This window comes from Felis catus, chromosome C1 (genome assembly GCF_018350175.1).
Source record: "Felis catus isolate Fca126 chromosome C1, F.catus_Fca126_mat1.0, whole genome shotgun sequence".
Lineage (NCBI taxonomy): Eukaryota > Metazoa > Chordata > Mammalia > Carnivora > Felidae > Felis > Felis catus.
The window spans coordinates 125,778,835-125,806,170 of NC_058375.1; the positions used below are offsets into that span (position 1 = coordinate 125,778,835).

General features: G+C 43.3%; 1 protein-coding gene across 4 annotated transcripts in view; it reads left to right on the forward strand.

Moving 5' to 3' along the window:
* MGAT5 (alpha-1,6-mannosylglycoprotein 6-beta-N-acetylglucosaminyltransferase) overlaps positions 1–27,336 on the forward strand; it is a 336,584-nt gene that overhangs the window by 88,151 nt on the left and 221,097 nt on the right. The window lies entirely within an intron of this gene.

Here is a 27,336-nt window from a genome sequence, read left to right on the forward strand (position 1 = left end):
GGCACTGTCTTAGGTGCTCTGTGAAAGAGGGTGGTGGGAGTTGGGGTGAGGTCTCTAGAGATGGGATTCCTGTGTTTGACATCCCTTAAGTTGGGGGCCAGCTGGCTGAATAGATTGCAGGTCTGGTCTGCATAAGACAGGAGTCTTGCTTAGCATAGGGATGCTTTTGCCAGAAAATAAAGCCACTGTGGGCTTGGCAGAGAGACTGCCTTCAGTAGGGCAATGGGATGCTGTTTCCTAGGACCCTGATGACTTGTTTCCTCATTAGCTACTCTTTGGATTGTCTAAGGAGATTGTTAGCCTTTCTAGGAAGAGAAAAGTCCCCAGAGGTTGGTAGGATCCTTAGGGGCTCCATGTCTGTCATACCTAGCATGGCGTTGGGGAGAAATTGAATGAATATCTATGTTTTTGGGATATGACTTTCAGGACTTGGTTATTACTGTCATTACAAATGTGTCATTAATATTGGGTGGAAGGGAATGAGTGTGGCCTGAAGGAGTGTGTGTGTGCACTATAGCAAGTGTGTTTTTGTAGCTGAAATGAAGGAAAGAAACTTTTTTTTGAGAACTGATAGCTGCTAATGACTGTACCAAGGCTTTGGATTTTCATATTCTCTCATTCAATCTCATTTGATTCTCCACTTGCATTATGTGAAACTGAGGCCAAGGCTTCCTAATTTGCTAGAGTCTCCTGGGAGAGTGTTGGGAAATAGGTGTGGCTAATAGCTGAAACTGAACTGAAAGCCACCCTCAAGAGGAAATACATCAAGGAAAGACACTGTCAGCCCCCAATGCATTGTGTGCCCTCAGCAAGGCCGTTTGTTAACGTATTTTATTTCAGAAATTTGGTGGAGTTCAGAGGCTTGCTGCACCACTGCAGCTACAGCCAAGGCAGGTTTGGTCACTAGGACTTTTTCAATTTTGAAGGCAAGCCCTGGGGTTCCTGACCTGCTGGGCATTTCTGACTTTTACAATCAGAAAAGAATAAAGCGGGGCTCTTATCTAACCTCTTGCTGAGAGAAGAGGTCCACCAGAGTGAGTTTGCCGAGTGCCGAAGACCTGTCTGTACTGAGACATGTGGAGCACAAAACTAGGCATTTTACTGACTAAAGGGGGGAAACAGGGAGGGAACTGAAGGACAAAAAGGGATCCTGACTAGAAAAATGTTTTTATACATTGCCCTTTCCAGAAGGATTTGATGGCATCACCAGAGACTGTTGGGTAGGTTCACTGAGAGCTGGCTCACGGGCAGGTGGTGTGTGTAGAGGGTGGACGAGATCGGCCACCAGTACATGTGAACCACTGTTATTATTGGCTGCCAGGAAGGGTAATGGGAAGTGCGTTCTTGATGGTCCTTTTATACTTCCTTTCCTCAAGAAAGCTGATCAGAATGCAGAGTGGTAGTGTTACAGATGAGGGCACTGAGGAAGCTAACTTCAAGTAAATCCCTCGTGCAGTTTAGAAATCGCTTGTTTAGATACCTTCCAACAGAGCACGTCCTGAACACCTCTTAACATGTGGCCATGCCGCCCAAGAACTGTGGTTCTCAGTGCGGCACAGAACAAAAAACTCCTAGCCCTTCATTCTACAGACATCGCTGCCTAGAAGTGAGACTGTTAATTCATTGTCAGTTAGCTATTGCCACATGACAAGCTACCCCAGCACTTAGCGGTTGGAAACAGGAAGACTTTTATTGGTGTTCCTGGGTGTGGGGTCAAGTGGTTCTTCTTGTTGCAGCTGGATTCACTCACATGACTGGGGGTCAGTTTGCTGGTCTTAGCTGGGCTTTCTTACATATTTGGGGCATTGGCTGGCTGAGTCTGGTCTAGGATGGTCTCACCTGGGATAGATGGACTGCCTTCCACATGGTCTTCCCTCTTGCAACAGGCTAGCCCAAGTCATTTTTGTTATGCTTATAACATATAAGCACATATATGTTATAAGCTTGTAACAAACCATAAGCTTATAACAAACCACAACATATATTTGTGGTTTTAAGAGGTAAACAGAACCATGCAATGAAAATCTTTTGATACCCAGGTTCAGAACTGGCATACCTCAACTTCTGCTGCATTATCATTCAAAGCAAAGTGCAAGACCAGGCCAGATGCATAGGGTAGAGACCCTTTTCGATGTGAGCTGCTGTAGAGTCTCATTGCACAGGCCATGGATATAGGGAGACCCTTAATTGGGGCCTTCAGCTGTTCATTCTTTTATTATTTATCCCATAATCCTTGGGATTCCTGAGCAATCCTTCATTGTCTTGTTCCATTCCTTAGTCATTAAAACTCAGGAGTTGGGGGCACCTGGGTGGCTCAGTCCATTAAGGGTTCAACTTCAGCTCAGGTCACAATCTTGTGGTCGGTGGGTTTGAGCCCTGCGTTGGGCTCTGTGCTGACAGCTCATAGCCTAGAGCCTGCTTCAGATTCTGTGTCTCCCTCCCTCCCTCTCTGCCCTCCCCCACTCATGCTCTGTCTCTCTCTGTCTCTTAAAAATAAACATTAAAAAAAAGACAAACTCAGGAGGGACTATGTACCCTTTATTGTGCATAGTCTCTAAGGAAGCCACCAAGACTAGTAAGGTACCAGCCTTGCCCTGCAGAAGGTCATAACCAAAGGGATGGGAGAGATGGACATGAAGGGGGCCAAGAATGAGAGAGTTAGAGGAAGTCTGGAAGTCTGTGTCCAGAATGGCTGGGAACCCAGACGGAGTGCCCCAGATCTGAGTGGTGCAGCTTCCAGAAGAGGAACTAAGTCACCCAGGAACTGGGAGTAGGACATGACTGAAGAGAAGGGCTGAAAGAGAGGGTGTCCAGCAGGTGGAGCAGTGCCTGCGTGGGTAGGGGAGGCAAAAGAACCTCAGGAGCTGCTTCCGGAATGCTTGGTTTCCTGTAGGGGGGGAATGGCGGGAATTAAGGTTGAAGAGTGTCCTTGGGCCAGGTGGAAAAGCTTGCCATCAAGGGCTGAGACATAATTGATGGCCAAAAGGCCCTTGTTAGCACAATTTTTTTCTCCATCCCAGTGACTCATGCACTAAATTTAAAGAAGAGACAAGACTATGATTGTTGTATCCTAATGCTCTTTCCTGATCAAAAAGAAGAAGGCAGGGAAATGTAGTTCTCTGGATTCCAGATCATGTGCTGAGGGGCTCTGTGGGGATCACAGGAGAGTCACAAGGGTGCCATGGGATATTCCCAAGTTTTGAGGAAAACACAGCTACATCTGCCAGACACTACTCAACTATTAGCATTGAGTTGTTTGGACCTAACTGCATAGGAAATGGAGCTTTTACTATTACTTTTGAGCCTAAGGGTATCATGAAAAACTACTGCATCAGTAACGGCGCCGTAAAGTGAGCAAGTTTGAGCTTGGGTACCTCTGGTGAAGTCATTAAGAGTACTTGGCTGGAATCCTGCCCTGTCCTTTTATTAGAGGTGTGACCTTGGGCCGTGCATGATTTTCTCTGACCTGTTTCCTCATCTGTGAAGAGTGGAGATGGCACTCTCCCCCCTCCCCCACCCCCTCCCCTCGCCAGGTTATTTGGAAGGAATAAATGAGTTCACAGAAGCAAAGAGCTTTAAATGGAGCCTGGCACAGTGTAAGCACTAGTAACAGTGGCTACCTTACTACCCTTGTTAATTCAGCATTGCCACTGTAACTGGACTCTTGCTAGGTCAGTTGTCTTTTCTTGAAGGCAGGGCAAACACAGCACAGGTACCCCTGTTGGGGAAAGGAAGGTCTGCAGAGAAGTTCATGAGCCTTTGAGCAGCAAATAGGACTTGAAATTGTGCCTGAGATTGGAGCTGAAATGGGACACTGCTGCACATCGTTATCCTCATCCAGAGGATCTCCCTCCCCCCACCCCCCCAGGCTCTCATTTCAGGAAACTTACTTTCTAAACACAGCTCTGGTTTCAAGGTGATGTACTCAGGCACATGCATTCATATTTTGTCCCTTTCCTATGTACCACTCCCCCCACCCCAAGTCAAATGACCCGTCTCTTTAGAAAAAGGCTCAGATGAAAGCAGCACGAGATGATGTCTCTGCCTTGTCAGGTTGTGCATTAATGGAAAGGAGCAGGACGGCCTGATGATGTGGGGGCGCGGGCAGGAGGGAAGGGCTCCTGCAAGTGCGGGCACATCCTCTCTGCACATCAGGTAGGCTTTTGTCTGTAGGTATAAGCTGATTTGTGGCAGCTCAGGCGGCTCATTGTCCCCCATTTCCAGTTGGTCTCCTCTTTTTTTCTGATGAGAGCATCAGCTTGCGATGGGGTAGATTCGTGGGCTGTGTGTGTGTGTGCACACGCAGGCGCACACACGTGTGAGCCTGTGGGATGCTGTTGTGTTTCGTTTTCTGTAGCAGGGATCTACCCACTTTCCTCCTCATGCCTCTGTCTCCGACAGTCAGTCCCCTTTTGTCCAGGGAACTTTTTTCTTGCCTTGTCCCACAAATGTCGCTCTGACTGCTTCTGTCTCCAGCTCATAGCTGGGAGTTGGCTGTGGCCTCATTTCTCATTCTGATCGTGTTCCTTTCGGATTCTGCCAAATCTCTTCTGCATTTGTTTTTCACCTCGGCACTCTATTCTGTCAGCAGTTCAGTGAGCCCTTTCCAAGCTAATTTTTCCCCATTTGCTTTTTAATTAGTTTTCCTCTCCTGCTTCTCCTCTCCATACCTCCATCCCGCCGTCCTTCTGTGGATAACCAGCACACATCCCATGATTTCTTGCACGCTTTGAAGAAAATGTGGGTCGGAGCAATGCCAATCATAGTTATTGTTTCCAGGCTTGTGGCTTTGTCTTGAAATTTTCAGTTCGTTTGTCATCTTGCTCTGGAACAAGGTATGCGACCTGTTTGCAGGCATTTCGTGATCTGCAGTAAGTTTCCAGAGACAGGGACTTGGTATCTCCCATGGAGTATTTGTTGGAAATGATTTGCATTTTAAAAATGAAGTGCTCTGAGTGTTAACCTGTATCTTTAAAACAAGCCTTGCAGAAGCCAGGCTTTATTGTATAGATTCAGGCACAGTCTAGGAAACTCCTGAGATGTTAAATAACCTTTAGTGTCTGTGTGTTTTTGGGGAGAAGAGTGTTCATAGCTTTTATCAGATTCCCATAGGAGCCTGTGGCCTCCAGATATTAGGACGCCCTGCCTGGGTTATTTAGAAAGCCTACAGAGACTTGAAATTATAATACGTGATCTGGAAGCAAAGGATAGAGGCTGCAGGAGCACACAGAAACCTGTTTCTAGGGAGGATGAAGCCCTTTTGGGGCATCTGGCAAGGCACAAGTCCAGGATCCAGAACTATGACATTTAAACAAAGTGGTACTAAAGGAGCTTGAGATGAATTTTTGAGAATGTGTCCCCCCCACCCCCACCCTCTGTACTAATCCCTTACCCCTTAAGGGGTGGCTTCTGATAGATTGAGTAAAAAAAAAAAATGTTGTTGCCTTAGGAATTTCCATTCTAAAGCACACCGCACCAAGCTCTGTCCTCTGTGGCAAGCTTCCCTCCGGCCCCCAACTTAGAGCAGGGTGCAGCTGCAGGGAGCAAAGATGGCAGTGACCCCTGCTGGAGCTCCTTGGCCTTTGCTCCTCAAAGTGGGGCGCATAGAATGGTAGTGTCAGCAACACCCGGGGCCATATTAGATAGGCAGACTTGGAAGGCCTAGTGATTCACAACCCACCGAGTAACCAGATTCTGAGGTGATTCGCAGGCACAGTAAAGTTCAAGGAGTCAAGTTCTCTTGCAGCCTGTTCCTTGGGCAGCAGCCAGATCTCTCTGAGGCGTACTGTCATGGGTCCGTCCCCTCGGTGTTTCAGATGAAGTTCTGATTGCCTGTCATGTTGATGATGAATTTTTATGCAAACTGATTTAGACACCTGTCTATATGCTTGTGTCTGATTTTGTACCTTTGGTTTTGTACCTTTTTGTGAGCGTTCACAGGCAAATGCATTAGATCAGAAAAATAATCCTTTTTTGACTATCTCCTTGAGGTGGGGATAGAAAAATAACATCATGCCTGCCAGGTGCAATCACCATAGAAGGTCTGGAGGATTCAAGCACTAAGACACTGGTTGTGCTTGTGAGAAGTCTGCTCCAAGGAGATAAACATAGAAGAGGGTAGTTTCATCTCCTTGTATTGTGTCTTGTGATGGCATAAGGGACAACACAGAAGAGAAGGTGGCTTTTTGCCCTACTGCCCTGTAGTCGCTAACACCAATATACATTGGTAGGGATGATTAAGACATTTCTAGAGCTTTTCCAGACTTCTGACCTCTTGAAGGAGCTGCCCTCCTGCCTCCTCAAACTGAATGAATAGCACCTTTTGTGTGTTCACGTAAGTAGCTTAAGTAATCATTTGTTTGCTTACCAGCCTGCTGGTGTGTGGCTTGGGAGACAACTGTGTGTTGAGTACTTGTTCCACTGCTTTACCCCTTGGCTAAGAATTCCTGCTTCCCATTAAGGGGAATGACTTCCTCTGCTAAGACTTTGTGTCTTCATGATCTCCAGTTGAAGGCATGTTACGTGATCTCCAGTTAAAGGCATGTCACGTTTAAATTTAATGCTTTTCCTTCTGAATTGCCTAGCGGAAACATGGTCACTAATCTCTGTGGCAGAATAAACCCCATTTGAAGATTGAGGAGGTAGATTTTGGCTCTCTTGATGCAAGATTGTTAAGAGGTTTGCAAATGACCCTACCTTATATTTACTTTCTGGTTACAGTTACGGAACAAAGACTATCTGGGAAACAAGTCTCTTGTTTGTAAATCAGCCTTTCATTTTTTTTTTCCTCTTCTTTTTGAAGTAGGATCTCTTTTTCTGTACCCTGACTTAATTTTCCACACCTCTTCCTTTGCTTTAGAGTCCAGTAAACTTGGGATCAAATTCTGGAATCACTTACTTGCTGGATATGCTTTGGGAGTACAGTTAGCTAACTCTCTGAACGTCATATGTAAAGTGGGGAGAAAATATTTTAACAATGATAATTAAGAATGAAATGTGATGGTGTATGCAGAGGGTCCAATAGAATTTAAGCAATCATTTATTTGATACTGAGCGCCTAGTATTTAGCAGTTGCTGGAACTATGTGCTAAGCACTACATTGAAATATACTTTGAATGAAAGCAGCAAACACGACCTGCCATCGTTAGATCTTACAGTGCTTTACTGTCCAACTAAACCAGCATGTGAGTCAGGGAGCACAGAGGTGTGAAGTGGCCTGCGTTAGGTTCCGTGGGAGGTTGGAGAACCACGACCCAGTACTCCATTCCTGCCAGGGTCCCCTCATAGGAATGAGTCCAGTCTTAGTGGCTAGTCCCATTTTTCAGGAGACGCCAGAAACCCAGATTTTTATGTGAAATCTCCCTGTTTTTCACTTGTTGGTAACTAATTAAAAAATAAAGAGTCTTCCTGACCTGATTTCTAGTCTAGCATCAGATAACGAGGGTGTATCCTTATGAACAAAAGTATTTTTGATGTTCTGCCCTCTCTGATTCATTGCTTCACCACAAAGCACAGCCCTTATCTCCCTCCCATCTTTTCTTCCATCCTCTCTCCTGCCAAAAGGATACGTACCCAGGGTCTGGGTCCCAGAGCATGGTCTCTACTCTCCTTCTTGGGAATCATGGGTTGTAACAGTAAGAGACTTGACTGTGGAATTGTCATAGTCTGTGAATCAAAACAGTTTAAAGGGCGTATAGTGGATTGAGCTCTGGGTGTTGTCTTTTTATGACCTTTTTTTTTTTTTTTTTTACATTTTTTTTTATGTTTATTATTGAGAGTGCGAGAGATAGAGCACAGCAGGGGAGGGGACAGAGAGAGAGAGGGAGACACAGAATCCAAAGCAGGCTCCAGGCTCTGAGCTTGTCAACACAGAGCCCGATGCAGGGCTCAAACTCATGGAACTGTGAGATCATGACCTGAGCCAAAGTTGGACACTTAACTGACTGAGCCACCCAGGTGCCCCTTTATGACTCTCTTCTAATAGCTGTTTATGCTTGAACCCCAAAATTAAAACCTGAAATGGTGAGTTTTAGAGACGAGCTCATCTTGGCAGGACCTGCATTCATTCTCCATAGGGTCTTGCATTTATGAGCCCTCAAGTTCTGAGGTACAGCTTTTGCCTTAAACAAATAAAAATGCCACCCCCCTCCAAAAGTTGGCACCAGCCTCTCTATTAGTAGGATGTTTTTAATAGGCTGTATTCTGGAAAAGTTCAACTCTTAACACACGCTTTCTTACCTTTGAATTTCACTGCATGGTTTCTGAGGGTGAACTGGGCAGGGAGGGCTCCTTCAATGAGACAAGGCTCTTGGCTTACTCTGGGATAGCATCTCACATGGCCTCAGAATGTTTGGTGAGCTTATGGTGGGTGGGAACTGCACATGCTTCTGTCAGTGCATGCATTCTGGAATGGCAGCTGCTGGTGCTAACAGGTTGTCTGGTCAGTAGCTCTGGAGATTGCAAGTGGGAAGGAGCCATGTTCCTTTTACCTAGACCAGGGCCCCAGCATAGATTTCCGCTCACCTGCTACCCATTAGAGAGATCAGGCACAGCCTGGTTTAAAGGCTCCAGCAGGGAAGAATTGGATCCAGAGAATACCAGGCTCGTGGCAGTGGTTTCCAAGTGAGAATAACAGCACAAAATTGGAAGGATTTATACAAAGAGAGTAAGCTTTCTGATAAAAGACGAAAGGTCAGAGATCTCTTGGTCACTGTTTCAGGGCATGGTAATGAGAATAGCACAGAATTAGCATGGGATCAGTTACAACAGTAGCACCTGTCGTTATCATGTATGTGTGTGATTGTGTGTGTGTGTGTGTGTGTGTGTGTGTGTGTGTGTGTGTGTGTGTTTAGGAGGGCAGGGACAAAAGAGTCAAGTGGAAGTGAAGAAGGGTGTTCCTTTGAAAGAGACTTGAGAAGGATTCTTAGTATTAGAAGGTAAGCCTGTGGCAGACGACAGGGCAAAATAGGCCCCAGCCAGAGGGTAATACACAAGTGACCTTCCCTAGATACATGTCTGCCATTTCCTAACTGTATTTGAGAAATGTGTCATTACTGACTTGTGGCCTCTCAACTTCAAATTTGTTGCTTTGTCTGTTCTGTGAAACTTGATCTGGGCCCTGAAATAGTTTTCCTTTGCAGCTGGCACCACGTTAAGCTTTGCCAGTAGAGGGCACTGGAGAAGCATTGCAGGAGGCAGGAGTTTTAGAGTCTGATTCTGCTCTCTGGAAGGGCTCTTCCAGAGGATGTGTCTTCTCCAGTGCCCTGTTCTAGTGGCCTGTGGCAGCCAAGAGCGTATACTGACCAGCAGTTTCCCCTGGAATGTCTTTGGGTGATATTGTAGCACAGTGCCCCCATTGAGATACCTCTTTGTTCCAAAACTGTTCTAAAAGGTTAAACACGTTTCTTTAGTACCCTAAACGACACGTTTCCAGATGGCCAACTGGCACCACAATGGCTTCTGTGTCATATAGCAAGTCCTAGCTGTACCCTTTCTTACAAAATCAGTATCTCTACCCTGTGGTGGGTACTTCTTCCTTATGTGTTCTGTCTCATGCCTGGAGTAATAGCCAGTCTTTGTCTATGCTTTCGAATTCCTTGTATTACTTGGTGCTAGTCAGCCTCTTGTCAGCCCAGTCCCTGGTTGGAGTTCATGATCGTTTATGTTAAGATTTTCTTGTTCAACTTTCTTGTTCAGTTGCTGTGTGGTTTCCATTGCATGATTGAATGCTGAATGATGTAACACACCTTAAAAAAAAAAAAAGAAAAGAATTGTCAGGAAAAACTGTGAAAGACTCTGAAATAGGCAAAAAAGATCACTTAGTATCCAGTGCACCTTTCAGGGTTATCTGTGCCTTTCATTTTCTTTGAACTGTGTTTAGTTTGGCAAGTTATAGAAAAGGATGAGTTATAGTAATGGATGCAAGTGATAGTAATGGAAATGATTCTTGTTCAGAGAATTGAAGTTAATTCTGTTCAGTGGAGGGACTGCTGATCCCTCCCAAGAAACCAGTTTTATATGAACAAATTTATTTTAACTTTCCTGATTGCCTACATATGTGTGTGTTCTTGGTATTCTCTTTGAATCTGTTGTGATAGCCTTCTGATTCCCTTTTAATTAATGAGCTAAATAAAATATTTGATAGATGTTCATTTTATATTTGTAAGAGTCATGATTTTATCTTTAAAAAGAATCTTATAACAGTGTGATGTGTTAAGAAGCTCATGAGATATGCCCACTTAGATTTAAAAAATACCACAGCAAATCGTGATAAAAATAGCTAGAAAACAGATTTAAATGCATTTTTAATTCTTTATAACTGGACACAAATGAATAAATAACATCATTTTATTTATAAAGAGAAATAATTACAATCAGTTTTGAAGATGGAAGGTAAGACTCATAACATACCCACAGAATGGGAGAAAATATTTGCAAATTACATACCTGATAAGGAACTTGTATTAAGAATATATTAAAAACTCTTAAAACTCGATAATAAAAAGACAAGTAATCGAATTAAAAATTGGGCAAATAATAGATAATCCCCCTAAAGAGACACAAATAGTCAATTAGTGCATGAAAAGGCGCTCACCATCATGAGTCATCAGGGGTGTGCAAATCAAAACCAGAGAGATACCACTATATACCCACTAGGATGACTGTGGTCACAAAGAGATAAATGTTGTTGAGGGTGTGCAGAAATGAGAACCTTCATACACTGCTGGTGGGAATGCAGAATGTTGGAGCCTGTTTAGAAAACGTTTTCATAGTTCTTTAAAAGGTTCAACGTGGAGTTACCATATGACCTATGCTAGGTCATATGGTATAAAAACAAGAGAAATGAAAATATGTCCATACAAAAACTTGGACATGAATGTTTATATAGCATATTTAGTCATAAGAGCCATCAACTGATGAATAAACAAAATGTGATCTATCTGTACAGTGGACTGTTATTTGGTTATAAACAGAATGAAGTATCCATCCGTGCTAGAATTATGCTCAGTGAGAGGAGCCAGTCACAAAAGACCACATATTCTATGGTTCCATTTATATGAAACATCCATAGGAGGGACTTTTAGAGACAGGAAGTAGGCTAGTGATTGCCTATGGCTTGGGGTAAGGATGGAGGTGATGACTAAAGGGTATGGGATATCTTCTGGGGTGATGGATATGTTCTAAAACTGTTCCCATCATTGCCCAACTCTGTGAATATACTAAAACCTGGTGAATTGTATCCTTTGACTTGGTGAGTCGTATGGTATGTGAATTGTATCTCAATAAAGTGATAGAATTACCAAAGAAAGATAAATAAACATCAAATAGGCCACATACCTCATTGCTGGGGGGTGGGTAAATGCTGCTTGTACATGAGTGTACAGATGTATTGTCCACATGTCAGAAGATCACCATAGATTTTCCTTTTAAGATGTCCTCTCATAAGGAGCTTTTGTTTTTTTAATAAAGTTTATTTTTATTTTTTTAGAGAGCGCAAGTAGAGGAGAGGGACAGAGCGGGGGACAGAGAGACAGAGACAGAGAAAATCTTAAGCAGGATCCATAGTCCGTGCAGAACCCCATGCAGGGCTCGATCTATGCAGATCTGCTCGATCTGAGCAGAAATCAAGAGTCAGACGCACAACTGATTGAGCCACCCAGGTGCCCTGGAACTTTTCTTTTTAACTGGGGACACCATTCTTTCAGGGAGATTACTGCACAGTGAAATGAACAGTTGCACGATTTCTTGATGGGTGGACTTCCCACCCCCTTCAGCCTCCGTGGGGAGCACTTTGGAGAATTGATGGTTTGTCTGAACTGTTACTTTTCCTCGTTTTCTATCACTACTTAGTTGTTGGTTTTATTTTATATCCTCTTCTCTCAGGATCTTGTGATAGTGATTGCTGAAGGCATCTAATTTAAAATTATCTAAGTTACAAGGGATAGGTAAAAATGACATCTAGAATTTGGATCTACAAAATATTCAAAGAAAACCAATGGGCTAGAACAATGGACCACAGTAACCATATGAAATGTATTGGGAATAAATAGGAAGTTTTGCACCTACATTCGGAATAATCAATTATACCAATCCGGAATGGAGAAACCTGGCTTAACAACAATTCCAATGATAAATAAAGCCATGTTGATTTTTAGCTGGGGTATGGTGAGGAGGAAGGTTGAATAAGAGCCAAAGTTTGCTGTGGCTTTCAGAAAAGTTAACTCCGTTTTGTTCAACCACTCACTAACTGAATGGCCTAGGGCAGGCTACTTAACCTTACTGTATTTCCATTTCCTCATCCGTCAAATGGGGTAAGAGTATTAGCCTTAAAAGATTATTGAGACTTTAAGCCAGGTTAATATTTGTGAAGCCTTAAGGTTGTACACGACATGTAGTAGGCGCTGTATGATGATGATGGAAATGATAGAAAAGTTACAGAAGTAAGGGATCCAGATTAAGGGATGTGACAGTGCCAGTACCAGTGCTTGGCAAGACTCAGGCCCCACTGGGAACACTGGGATCTGGTTAATGGGATCATTGATTTAAAGAGCGAATGGGTGGAGGGGGCCCTCATGGGGGAGGGGCTGGGAGATGTGAATGCAGTTTAAGCAAATAATTACTATCTTTTGTAGGAAAGAACTTTTGTGTTAGAGGACATGGGCACAAAAACCTCACACATCACATATGTGATGTGGAGTAAACTGGGCCTACCAGAATGGCAGTCTGGGTTAGCACAGAGGGTAGGGGCTGTGCCCTGTAGTAGTGTCTCAGCCTTGGGTTTCTCATCCATGAAGTGGATATTATATTGGCTGTGAGGATTAATTCAGATATACATGAAGCACCTAGGTGGTACAGAGCAAGTGCTCAAGAAATAGTACCTCCTTTTTTTTTTTTTTTTTAATGTTTGTTTATTTTTGTGAGAGTGCAAGTTGGGGAGGAGCAGAGAGAGGGAGATAGAGGATCTGAAGCCAGCTCTCTGCTGACAGTAGAGAGCTCAGTGCAGGGCTTGAACTCACGAACTGCAAGATCATTGACCTGACCCGAAGTCTGATGTTCAACCTACTGAGCCACCCAGGTGCTCCAAGAAATAGTACTTTATATACAGCATCCCCAGTAAAATAATCAGAGAAATAAGACAAATACAGAAACAGCCGTGGCACAGACATTTAATGAAGGTCAGGAGAGCGATACAGAGTGCTCTGGGATTTGGAGAAGGGACAGATTGTGTCTGTTGAGGACTTGAGGTGGCAGTGCTTCATTTGAAAATGGCCTCTCTGTCGATGAAGATAAGGGGGGTAGAAGATGAAGAACATGGTGAAGAGGCTAATTTCTGATAATCAGTGACATTGTAGAAAGGATCCTTTTAGAGAAGGTAATAGGGGCTGGCTATTTCTCAGCCCCCTTCTACCTTTAGGAATGTTTCTTTATTGAAGGGGTTCCTGGAGTTTTGATTCTCTTCTCAAAGAAATGCATTTCTAAGTGAAACTTGAGCTGTGGCGCTCTGCCTGGGAAGTGTTTGTGCAGGACCCTCTTCCCGTCCTCCATAACTGGACTCCTACCAGAAAGAAGAATGTGAAAACATTGGTTGTAAGCAGTTCAGTTTCGAAGGGGGGGGGGGGTCTTTTTTACCTCTGATTCCCCGTGGCATTTAGTTCCTTTTATAGGAATACTAGAATCCAAGAACCTCTAGATCCTGTGGGGCATCTCAGTTGGGTAGTTGGATAGCCCTTTTCTAACCGGAGGTCTGTGGGGTCATGTGACTGCATATGTGGTTGGATGGGAGAATGAACTGACCACGGCTGCTGTGGCAGAGCAGTGATCACCCTTGGCACCTGCTGTGCCAAGTTGTGCATCTCCTGGTACTTTATGCCCAGTCAGCTGAGGGAGGGGGAATTTTTACACTCAGGAAGAAGACTGTTCTGTCAGCAATATATCATAGAGTGCTGCAGAACCTTCAGGCAGGTTTCTTAATCCTCCCTCACAGACTGGCTCCTCCCATTTCCTGTCTTGGTGAATGACACACTGCTTTTTCTCAGCTGACCAAGCTCTAAGTCTAGTGGTCATCCAAGCTTCCTTCTCCCCCATTCCCTCCACTGGTCACTGCTCATTGTTCTGCTGATTTGACCTCTTAAATGTTTCTGGCTCCTGGTTTCTACCTATTATGCCCACCACTACTCTGTTGAGGTCTTTATTTGACTCATTTGTCACCCAGAGTTGCATGAACTGCCTCCCTGGGCTCCTGGGCTCCTGGGCTCCAGCTGTGTTTCTTCTTCAAATTCCCTACACAGCAGCCAAGATCAGATACGGAGTTCTCTTCATTCTTAAAAGTCTCCAGTGACTTATGTTGTTGGGGTAGTGGTTCTCACTGAACAGGGGAGGTTTTTCAGAATCCTCTGTAGACCCTTTTCAAAGTATTTAGGGATAGGTCCCATGCTGGACCCATAAGTAGAAGGGGAGCACAGGGAAAGGGGTTTGGGCTTCTGTGTCATGAAAAATCTTCCCAAATAGGTAAATAGGCAATAATTAATGCTTTAAAAAAAAAAAGCTATATTTGTAAATAATTATTTCATGAGAACTTGTGAGAAGAGTGTCCCATGAACCTAGTTTTTCCCCGATGGTGTCATCTGACATGCTCTAATACAATGTTAAAACCAGGAAGTTGACGTGGAGATCTTGCTGTTAAGTAGACTACAGACCTCAGTAATGCATTTTAACGCCTATTTCTCTTGCCAGGTTGGAATGTAGCACTTCCTGTTTCATGAACTATTGGATTATTTCTTGACTTCATTGGCAAACACTTTAGGAATAGCATGGACAAACTTGATTCTGGGAGTGGTGGTAGTGTGTGTAAGATTTTGACAGCTACTACTTGTTTATCCTTATAAAGTGGATTATATCCCAAAGAGCTTGCCAAGAATAAATTTGAGCAGCGTAATTCTATCTGGTGACCTAAGGTCATAACTTTCTTACGTGAAAAGTCGAACTGCCACAACAGGTTTTGTGCTAGAAGAATAGTACAGACATCTATTCTTCTTGAATCTAAGATGCAGTTCTCTTAAAATTATGTCAGTGTGAGTTGTTTCCCAGGCATGTGTAAATCTTGTTTTGTTTTATCTTGTTTAGATTGTAAAACATAAAGGCACAGAGCTTATTTTATTGTTGTTTTTTTGGTCTTGTTTTGGTCATAATTCTAAAATACAGCATCCGCCAATGTATGGCTCCATACAGTGAATCATAAAGAGTAGTTTTGCTGCGAGAGATGGAATATTACTATGGGTTATAATGAATTCAGTGGAATGCGTCTCAGACTTGTAGGTGCTAACCTAGGAGATGGTTTGAAGTAGCCATCTTTATTAATACTGGGAATTCGTTTTGGTGACTGAGTTCAGCTTGGCTTCCTTATCAAAACTGATGGACCAGATAGAAGCATCCTTTGTATCAGTTGTGGTGACATTTTGCTGACACTTGCCTGCATTTTTTGTGTTTCACACAAAAAGATGTGCTTGCATCTTCTGAGAAAGGGAAATAAAGAGCAATAGGAAAACCACTATCTGCTTCAGAATAAAACTGGGTCAGAGAAAGCAGATAGTAGGTTTTTAAATGAATTCTCCCATCTGAATCTCAGAAGCCTTTGGGGCTCCTTACAGGAGTCCTGAGACTTCTTCAGGAATACCCATCTGTTATCAAGGGCTAAGCAATGGACTAGACCCTTTGCAAAGTAGACAGGATCTCCATTTCTATAACTTTCCAAAGGAGAACAGGGCCAATTCATGCCAGTGCTGAGATTTGAATCTAGATCGAATTCTCAAATCTTTGTACCACTTCTGATTTCTTCCCTGTCCAAGCAAGATACTCTGCATTCAGTTCTGACCCTCTTGAGTAATTCTAACGCGGGCTTCTGAGAGGAACACAAAGGCAAACTTCTTTCATGAGTGAGAAGCTGCCTTCTGAGGTATATCTCTGAATGGAGAATTGGGAACACACTAGGTGCCATTTCCCTTGTTGGTGGGTAATGACCTCATTAGAGGAGAAGGAGACTTCATGGCCCAAGGAGACAAAGAGGCATCCAGCTTAAAGTTAGTTACTCATTTGATTCATTTCTCTGTTTCTCCTACTTCGTGTTAGTGAAGTAGGAGAATGCCTATATTTTCCAAGGACAACACCAGCAGGCATCTTTATTGACCAAGGGACTTCAAGGACTTTTCCCACCGTATATGGAATCCATTTGCAGAAGGACATGAATCTCTTCATTCAAGGAGTATGAATCTTAACAGGGAGCAAACTGTGAAACCAACATGTATGTTCATATAAAGAATTATCAGATTATAGGGGATGGGCGGGCATGCACAAGGGACAGCAGTGTGGTTCTGTCTTTCATCTAGGGTGACCGACCATCTTACCCTGCCTGTGATGGGAGGTTTTCCCCTGGGGGGCATTTCCAGTGCAAACACTGGACAGCTTTGGTCATCCTTAACTTCAGTCTTTGGTGGTCCTGGGCCTGTCACTTAGACTTTCTGAATACTGGGGCCTGCATCTCTCTTTTTCTCTAGATGATTTAGAATCAGTCATCTTTCCAGTTTCTTAGGATTGGCAGTTAGATGTGACTCATTCACAAAGTTGCACTGAGTAGAGCATGTGGACTAAAAGCTAGTGCTCTGTAGCCACTGACAGTGATGATCAGAAATCGTTTTAAGAACAGTACTGTCTGCTGTTGAGAATGTTAAGAATGGTTAGACAAATAGGATAAAGTAACACACTTGTTATGATTTGGACTGAGCAGATGAGCAAGATTGTAAAACTCCCTTAAACTTTGGCCCACCTAGAATACAAAGAAAAAAAATGAAAACAAACAAAAAAACTAAATTAGTGCTACCATTTATAAACAGATCTGACCCAAAACGCTGGGTTTCTGGATTCTCTGGAAAGTGTGGACAATCTGGTCACCCCAGACTATGTTCCCTGAAGTTATCCAGGGGCTGGAGGTGAGAGGTGGTTCCCTTTATAGATGGGGCATGTGGTCTCTGGCTCATCCCAGTCCCCCCTCCTTCACCCCCCGCTTTAGACGCGTTCCTCCTCTTTTCTCCCTGCTTTCTTAATTATTCATCTGGTAAGATGTATACTTTAAGTCAGTAATTCTCAACTCTAGCTGCACCTTAGAGTTTTGGGGTGCTTAACATTTATAATGGTTTCCTGACCTTCTCAGACCAATTGAATTGTAATTTGGAGGAGGGGGCTGGGCTGATAGGTACATTTTAAAAGTCTGTCCTGGTGATTTTGATGCCCAATGAGGATTGAGAAAGTGCCTTAGTTTGATCCAGTGCCTTAGCTTGACCCTGGGGTGTGGTTTTCGATGGGGAGAATGCTCTTGGAGGAAATGAGGAAGCAGTTTACCTGATCCCATTGATTTGGGGGCAGTCACAGTGTCAGTTAAATGTTAACTTACTGGGGAAAAAACTAGGAACTTTTAAAAAGTAAATATCCCAATAGCATATTCACAGCACGTTTTGCTAAGGTATTAATAAATTCCCCCCAGCTGCTGCTGTACTGCTGTAGGCATTTAAATCATTATAGTAATGACCACGGTTTTTTGCATGGAGTGATTATAAAAGTATTTTTAATGGGCTTGTAAATCCAGTGGTTATGAGAGGCAAGTGACATGAATTTAGTGTATTTGAAACAAGGGATAAAATGGAGGGGGCACAGTTAAAATGAACTTTGGTGGTTTTCTGTTTGCATAATGGCTTCATTTGTCTATAATTCTCTCACTGTAGATCAATTTCTATAATCTGTTGCCCCTCCCCCCCCGCCTTCTTCCACGATCATATTCTGGTCATCCTGAATTATTAAAATAGCTAGCATATAAAATTTTGTTCTTCTCATTTGATACTTAAAATGGTAGGGACTTAGCACCTATTTCTGCTGCTTGATTTTAAGGACAGACAAAACGAAGTCTTCGAAATGTTAAGTGGCTGGTTCAAAGCTCTGCCCCTTGTCCTGGAACTCTTTGCCTCATGGTTCCCTCCCTTTAGTCCAGGGTGGTTCCCCCCAGGTCTGTTACCAGCAGAGAATCCAGCTATCTCCAGCGCTGTGTACCTTTCCCTAAGCTTGTCACTTGCACTCAGTGACTTCAAGAACTTTGTTTTATTCACCTTTTATCTCCTGGTGTCTAACCTGGGGCCTGGCAGTGGCTGGAGTTCTGGAAATGATGGATAATGAAGAAAGAAACTCAGTTCAGTTCATGGGTCTCCATGAAACCTCCTGGGGCTTCTCTCCAGTCCCTGAATCTTTGAGACCCACTGGTAGTGAGCCCTGGCTAGAGGTCCCAGTTGGCAGCGTTCTGTGCTGCCCTGTGTGTGTTGGGGGGAGTGGGAGTTTTCTCCAAGGGCAGGGACTATCTCTTGAACCTTCAGTGTTTTCTCCATGATCTGTAGGACCCTGGAGAGCACACATCGAGCCCTTTCATAAATGTTTGTCTGATGGGGTCTCAGTTCTCTAGTTGGCCTCTCATTGCCCTTTTGTCCAGTGTTCTGGAAAATACTCTAAAATGCCACTCTGATGTCACTTTGATGAAATTGCAAAAGAAAAATAGATTGACTTCTCTTTCTAAACTGGTGACATGTGTGAGTAATCTCTCATTTTCCCCAGGATAGCTTCTGCAGTTGACAGGATGTGCCGTCTTGCTCTGTACCTGGCTGGCTAGTCCTAGGAGCATACCTGCTTTTGCTCACTGCTTAAATTTTACTTGTTCCTCCTCATCTCTTTAAAATTAAGTTCCCACCATGAGGTTCCATACTCAATTTGTTCTGGGTTCTTCTCTCTGTCATGGGAGCCAAGACACCTTGTAGCAGAGATGCTTCCCTGACTGGGCTGGGGGTTAAGGGGAAATGAGGGGGTGTTTGTGGGATCACTTGGGAAGTTGTTTTCATTTAAAATCCCCAGAGAGAAGCCCAACCCAGAATGAGAAAAACTGAATTTGGAGAGGAGGATAAGCGAGGCCTCTGCTCAGAGCTGTATTTTTTTAAAAAAATTCCAGGTTTTGAAAAAAATTCCAGGTGATTGTTACATACCTTTCCTGTTCCTCATTTGAAAATATTTGGCATACAGGGTTTCCTTGAAGAAGCGGGGGCAAAAGCCCAATCCTCAGTGGAAAGCAGGTCATGTTGATGAAGTGTTTATTGTTATATGCCCAATCACGTGATTTAATCCCTTTGGTTTTTTTTCAAGGTTGCTCCGTGTATTTATTTCAAAAATTTGGATACCTTCTGGACATCAGGCTATCTGGCTAATGCATCCTAGAGCACTGGTTAAGAGGCTGGACAGCTAGAGTCTCTAACAGCTCTACCGCTTGGTAGCTGGCTGACCCTGAATAGACTGAGTAGTCTGTGCCTCAGTTTCCCCCACTGTGAATGGGGGCTGTTGTACCACCTACCTCATAAGCTGAGAGGATATATAAAGGTGATAACTGCCAGCTTTTACAACAGTGATGATTAGGACAGCCCCACCTTCATGGAGCAGATCGTTTGGTCGCAGTCAGTGTTCAGAAGAGATGCCGCATGGTCAGCATATGTGACATACGGGGGGGCTTTTGACCCCATCAATGCTTTTCCTGTCTTATCATACAGTCTTCTCTCCTTTCACACCCTGTCTCCCTTCAGTGCCTTATTTATCTATAGATGAAGAGCTCACCTATATGAATTTTTCTAGAAATCTTCCAGAACTCTGTATTTACATCCTGTTAATGAGTGATGTGGTGTCATGATTATGAAAATTGGCTTTGGTTGGAACCTACTTAGAGTGGTGCTCCCAGGCACTCCTGAGATCTCTCTTGCCCTTATGCTAACTGGCTCTCAATGACTGTCCTTTCCTGCAGCTACCTTTTGTGCTGTAGTCTTCATTAGGGAACCCTCCATACTTTGAAGATTCCTAATCTGTTACTACAGGAGTAGAACTAGAGGTTAGCAGTAGAAACTAAATGACCAGACTTGTTATGTCAGGGTCCTTGGTTTTATACAAACAACTTAGTAAATAGATTTCTTGAGGAGAGACTATTCTGTCTTTGTGATCTATCTTCTTCTTTTTTCCACTTTGAAGGGCTCTGTGATTACATGGAACCCCCCCTAAGATAATCCAGGATAAACCTGTGTTATGGTCAGCTGCTTAGCAACTTCAGTTCCATCTACACCCTTAATTCCCCTCTGCCATGTAATATAACAGGTTCTGGGGATGCGGGTGTGTACATTATTCTACCTACCACAGCTCTCTTGCTCTTCCTTGTTTAATTATGTGGTATCATGATATGTTCCAAAGAGGATAAACAAATAATACAGGAAGATAAAAATACATTTAAAATTTAGTCAGAAAAAAAAAAACGAGGCCAGGAGAAAAGAAGAATGGGAAAATAAGAGTAAGGAATAAGGTTTAAATCCAAAATAGACACCAGTTTACCTTCTGGAAGGGGACTGTGATTTTGGCTCTGAGCTTTCCCTAGAAGCTCTCAGAAGAGGGAAGCAATGCCAGTTAAGAGTGTACTGTGTGATGGAATAAAATCTGAACAACTGGATGGATATTCTTCCCATCAAGATGAAAGAGAACTTCCTTCTCTAGGTCCTCCTGGGTGCATGCAGTATAATCAGCAAAGCCTTTGCCAAGTTAAAAAAAAAAAATAATGTTTATTTATTTTTGAGAAAGAGACAGAATGTGAGTGGGAGAGGGGCAGAGAGAGAGGGAGACACAGAATCAGAACTGCTGAGCTGTCAGCACAGAGCCCGATGCAAGGCTCGAACCTATGAACCGTGAAATCATGACCTGAGCCAAAGTTGGACGTTTATCCAACTGAGCCACCCAGGCGCTCCAGCCTTTGCCAGGTTTATAGTGAAAACCTAGTGATTGGTTTTACCCCTCCCTGCTTTTAACTGCTTTCTATTTTAGGTCAAATATGCACTGCTTTGAAGACTTCTTTCGAGATCTGTGGTCAGCTCCAGGGCAAATCCAGTAAGATTAGAAATCTCCAAAGCCAGTGGTTCCCATCGGTAGTTCTCAGGCCCTGGGGATTCTTGAGGGTACCTTACCTGAGCTTTCATTCTAAATGACAGTGATGTCTGTCTGTTGTACCTTTTGTTTGTTTGTTTGTTTGTTTTGAAGGCCATTAAATAAAACATGTTTTTACATACACAATCTTGATCCCTTTTTAAGATGGGAGAGTTGGGAGACCCACCAGCGTTTACCGAGAGCTTAGATCATGGTTAGTAGCTTTCAGAGGAGTATTCTGCACTAGGAGGCTGGGAGGTGTTTGAAATGATATGTTATAATAAAAAAAAAAATGTTTATTTATATCCCTAATGGACTGTTGGTTAAAGGCAGGATGCATTAGGAACCCTCAGGTCAAAGTATGAATTATTGAGCATTGAGCTGATAATTCTAACGATTTTCCTCCGGATTATCTTCCCTCTCGCCAAACGTTGCATTCATCTGATCAGAATTCTTTTTTGGCATATCTTACAGTATTTCTTAAAAATCAATATTTAGAAAGAGAAAATATTATGACTGTGATAGTCATTTCATCTCTTAATTTATTAGGATTAAAGATTCATACACCTGCAATGTGTTATTTTGGAGAAATGCTTTCATATTTCTACTGGAAACCACCTGTCTTACCCTGATATTTGGAAACCAAACAGAAAAAAAATATAAAAATAAGCTTCTGGGGGTTTGAAGATGCCAGTTAATCACACCCTCCCTTCTGGGTTCTGAACTAGAGGAAATAGAAGAAGCCAGACAAAGATGAAAGTACAGTGGCAGGTACATTAGAGTAAAGCTGAGTTGGAAGATACGTCTAGGTTGCAAAACTTTCTGATCTGCCCGAGATGGAATCCACACTTGTGCCCAGGTGATGGCCTGGTAGCCAAGGGTGGGCTCTGCTGGGTGAGGAAGCCCTGTCCTTTTGACCCTTGGAGGCCAGAAGAGAGTGAGAGTGCCCCTCCCCCCCCACCAGGGCAGGAAACCCAGCAGCACCCCCTGCCACTCCAGCTTAGATGCTGTCCTTCCTCCCCTCCCCAGGGGCCTATGAATGTGCTGATGTAGGAGCAGGAAACCCTTTGTGGTTTCTTCTGCAAAATGGAGTGCACATTCTGCAGGAAGACATGTCCAGAGGAAGTGAAGAGTCCTTCCTTTATAAACCATTTGGTTTGTTTTTAAACTCAGATGTAAGAAATCCAAACATCGGGCAGTCTTGTTTTGATGCTTGTCTTGTTTTGATGCTGGGACTATTAATTAGATTGCTATCTAGTTTTGAATATACATTGGTTCCCACACCAAGATATACTTTTGGGGCTCCTGGGTGGCTCAGTCTGTTAAGTGTCTGACTTTGGCTCAGGTCATGATCTCACGGTTCATGAGTTCGAGCCCCATGTCTGGCTTTGTGCTGACAGCTCAGAGCCTGGAGCCTGCTTTGGATTCTGTGTCTCCCTCTCACTCTGTCCCTTCCCCACTCTCACTCTGACTCTGTCTCTCTCTCAAAAATAAACTTAAAAAAAAAAAAAGACATAATTCTGGGGGTGGCTGGGTGGCTCAATCAGTTAAGCATCTGACTTCAGCTCAGGTGTTTATCTCATGGCTCATGAGTTCAAGCCCCGCATCAAGTTCCGTACTGATACACCCGAGCCTGGAGCCTGTGTCAGATTCTGTGTCTCCCCCTCTCTCTGCCCCTCCCCTGCTTGCACTCCATCTCTCAAAAATAAGCATTTTAAAAAAATTAAAAAAAAAATACTCCTGGAATTGATTTTATAGACAAATCATACTTTTTTTCTTACAGAATTAAGTGCTGTGTGTTACAGACTAAATGGGCAAAAGGTGATTTGTCATTAATCATTTTGAACATTAACAAAGATGATATCAAGATGACTGAACTTCATAAACCTCACTGTCTTGTTTTAAAAATGAAATGTGCTTTTATTTTAATGTTCCATCTTGGCCATATATATGTAAAATTTAAGACATGACTAAAAAGTTCTAAGGGGTGTGTGTGTATGTGTGTGAGGCGGGGGGAGGGAGAGAGAATGTTAAAGGAGATCATTGTCACAAAAAGTTGAGCTAAGTCAATCTGGAACAGTGGATGGATTGTGTATCCCTTAAGTCATCCTTCAGATACAGTTTCTTTCAACAAAGCTTTGCAAGGCTTTCAGTGGCTCTAAAGTCATTTATGTGCCCTGGAAAATATCAGATATAGAGGCATTTCCAGAAACTCAATATTGGTTGAGATCGTCTATGCCAAATTAAGGCAGCTTATGAATATGGTTACCTTATTTGAAGGCTGTTCACTTTGAATTCAGCTGGGAAAGTACTTGTGACTGGCAAGTGGGTGTTCTAAAGTGAGCCCGTCAGCAATTATAAAACAACAACTCAGCCCCAGTGATGTTGAGCTTTGAGCAGAGCAAGGTATATGTTGAGAGGCTACCTGGGGTGACTCACTGTATGGAATTATTTGCTATAACGGAGTTAAAAGTTAGAAGACATGTATATAAGCTGTCTTTGATTTTAGCATAGTGGGTCAACACCCCACGGTCAGAAAGCATGACCAATTGTCTTACATGTCCTTGTAGTTCACAGTGATAAAACCATGCCCTCTATATTTATAAGTCTCACTTCAGCTGGATGTTTTTTGCGGTAATAAGAGCGTAAGACAGCTAGTCTTAGTGACATGACTCCAGCTTATTCAAAAGTAATATCAAATCACTGAGTTCTGTGTACATTACAAAAAAAGGGAAATTGCACCATATTCATCATCCCCTCCTGAAAACTAGTGTCTGATTTGCCCCCATTCGTACTATACCAGATGAGAGAGCAATGCATGTCAGACTTTAATGTGCATCTTGTTGTAAATACCATTTCTGATTCATTCAGTCTGAAGTTCTCCGATTTTGCATTTCTTTTTTCTTTTTCTTTTGAGAGAGAATGCAAGAGCCAGGGGAGGAGGGCAGAGGGAGAGAGAAAGAGAATCTTAAGTGACCCTGGGGTCGTGACATGAGCCAAAATCAGGAGTCTGATGCTAAACCAACTGAGCCATCCAGGTGCCCCAGATTTTGCATTTCTAACTATAGTCCTCTCAATGCTGCTGGTCCACAGACCAGATTTTGAGTAGTAAGGTTAATAGAAGTGCTGGTAACTACAAACATTGGTAGACATTGAGGGTGTTAGAATAACCTCAAATAACTTCTCATCTTTGGAGCCAGATGCCAAGGAGAGGTTGATAAAAGCCCTAACAGTCCAGTTTTATTCTCAGTAAGTCCTTCCACGGTCTGGTGGTGATCTAACAGGGCTCTGTAGTGGACTACCTCTTCCTGAAAGGCTGCCTCCTTGGACAGGGTTCCTTGTTCATTGGCCTGGTAAGAGCAGCTTCCAGTTTTTTAAGGAGAAAATCAGTGTACCTTGCAGAGGATTGTATAGTAAGCCAGTGGATCTACATTTGGGAGCAGAGAGTTTATCACAAGATAAACTCTTTTGAAATGTTCAGATAAGGTCACATTTTGGGTCCCACTGGATAGGAACCACAGAGTTGATAAAAGGAGCATCTTTCCAAGGATGTCATAGTTCTCATGTCTGGCCTGGTATTAACATCATTAAAGAAGCTTTAAAATAAGAATACCCCTGCTTGGGCCACACCTCAGACAAAGTGAATCAGAATCTTTTGGTGTGAGACCTGGACATCTATGTTTTTTAAAAAAGAGCCCAGGTGATTACAGATGGCATCAAAGTTGAGAGAGTCCCAGGTTTAGGCAGTCTGTAACTTGGAGAGCAGGAAACTCTACTGAGATGCTTCATTCTAGCTTGAGTTAATTTATCATTTTGTGTAATCTGAGGGTTTATAACCAGGTCACAGTCAGGTTGACCCAAGATACTTAGTTTTTTAGGAGAGTTAAATTTAATAATTGGGGGACAAGTCAGCTTATCAATTAGCACCTGATGATTGAATTTTTCCCTAAGAGAATCCAGTTTTGGGGGCACCTGGGTGGCTCAGTTGGTGAAGCATCTGACTTTTAATTTTGGTTCAGGTCATGATCTCACGGTTCATGAGTTTGAGCCCTGAGTGGGGCTCTAAGCTGACAGCGCGGAGCCTGCTTGGGATATTCTCATTCTCTCATTCTCTCATTCTCTCATTCTCTCATTCTCTCATTCTCTCTCTCTCTCTCTCTTTCTCTCCCCCCCCCCCGCTCTCTCTCTCTGCCTCTCCCTCTCTCTCTCTCTCTCTCTCTCTCTCTCTCTCTCTCTCTCAAAATGAATAAATGAACTTAAAAACTCCAGTCCTGAAGCATTTATAACTTGGATCGGCCAAAGCTTAGGGGTCTGCGCTCCATGTGGATTTACTGTAGCCCCATTTTAGAAGTGATGAGAAGTTCATTATAAGTTTTAAATTGGATAAGACTCTGGCCACGTCACATTGTGTGTGTTTGCACATAGGCATGTGTTTGCACCTTCTCGCTTACCAGCTAGTTTAAAAAACAAACAATTTAACTTGGTTGTTTTTTATCAAATCAAGTGCTTGGAAGGCCATCCCATTTCTGCAGACAGTGCAGCTGAAACACTCATGGGATAGGCCAGCACCCAGCCTATGTCCGCCAGCTGGAGAAGGAGGGGTCTTACGGGTGGGATGATTGGTTTCTAGGGTTCAGGGAGCACTTAAAGAATAATGAGCTGCTATCTTGAAGGCATTGCCCCCCTTTTTGGAAATGATTTTGATGGTATTTTTGACTTTTTAAAATTAGTGATGCCATTTGGGGCCTGTTGTTTTCACGGGTGCTTTCTAGATACAGGAAGTTGCCAGAGTCTGATCCTCAGAGAAAAAAGTGTATTGTATACTTACCATAAAATTATTTTGTAGCTTTTCTGTCCTTTGGCTTTCAGTGAAAGTGAATCTTTTGAGCATTTTAACATTGAGGAGACCTACCTAACAAATTTACACACTGTGATCTTTTCACAGACCATTCCTTTCTCCTTAGTCATCAGCCTGTGATAATGTGAGTTCCTGGTTTCTTGGGCTAGAAGCCAGGTGACAGTCCTGCTGGATTTTTAAAAACTGATGCAGCTCGTTTTTGCCTTCTCCAAGATTTCTTCCCTGTGTCTGTTGATTTATAGACTAGGGTCTTTGTGGGGTAGAGCCCCAGTGCCATATACTAATTAGTAAACGGTGGCACAGCCAGCCTTGGAATGAGCTTCTCATCTGGCACCAAGATAGTTTTGGCAGTAAAGGATGTGAAAGAGAGACTCCTCTGTCTGTCAGGCAGCTAGGGGCAGCATCAGGAATCAGCCCTCCTCCCTGTGGCCTTCAACCTTAGCACAGGGTCTGTGCCTGCTCATCTTCAGGGCTGGTGACTGATTCCTGAATTTACCTTGGTTTGCTTCTCCTCACCTTGCAACCTTGTCCTTGGGGCTGACCTTTTTGGAGTCTCTTCCTGCTGAGTGGGTAAGGTCCTCCTAATTGGTTAAGACAGTAGTTCTTAACCAGGATGCTTTTTTCCTTTAGGGAACGTTTGGCCGTGTCAGGAGGCATTTTTGATGGTCACAGTTGGGAGTGGAGGGTTCTAATGTCGTCTAGTGGTGGAAGTTCAGAGATGGTGCTACACATCCTACAGTACGCAGGACAGTGCCCCATGACAAAGAATTATCTAGCCCCAAATGTCAGTTATGCCAAGGATTGAGAAGCCCCTGGATTAAAGGAACTTATTATATTTTTCAAAAAGCTGTGCATTTTGCTTTGTTTTAATAGATGTTTTCTGAATTCTTGGAGTTGCTGTGGTTTCACTTTTTTTGGATGGGAAATTCTGTGAACTGTGAATAACCTATGGGCGTGGTGAGTGAAACTCACAGAACATGTGACAATCTTATCTGATCCACCGGCGACAGCTTCATTCTTACTCCTTTGTCCACCTTCCACTTTGTCCACCTGTCCAGTAGTGTGCACACCCAAAGAGGCTAAGCCAGAATGAGATCAAGTGTTGGTTTCCAGCTGTTTGCCTTCCCTACCACGCCCTCTGGTGGAGATGGCCCTCTGTGAAATGGCCAGAGGACGGTTGGGAGTGAGAATGAGGGTGGGGTTAGAATAGGGCCAGCAGGAAGGAGGGCCTGTTCTAGATGCAAAGTCATTAACGTTATTACTGTATTCGAAAATTAAGTTTGCTATTGATGCTGGATATGGAGCCCTGAACTGCATTCGGGAGGCAATGTAAGTGCAAGGCAAAATACCTACTTCAGATGGGTGGGGTTGGAGGTTTCTCTTTCCCCACCCACTGAGAATGCAGGTGCAGCATAAGAAATGAAAACACTGGGCACAGGACTGTCTTGGTT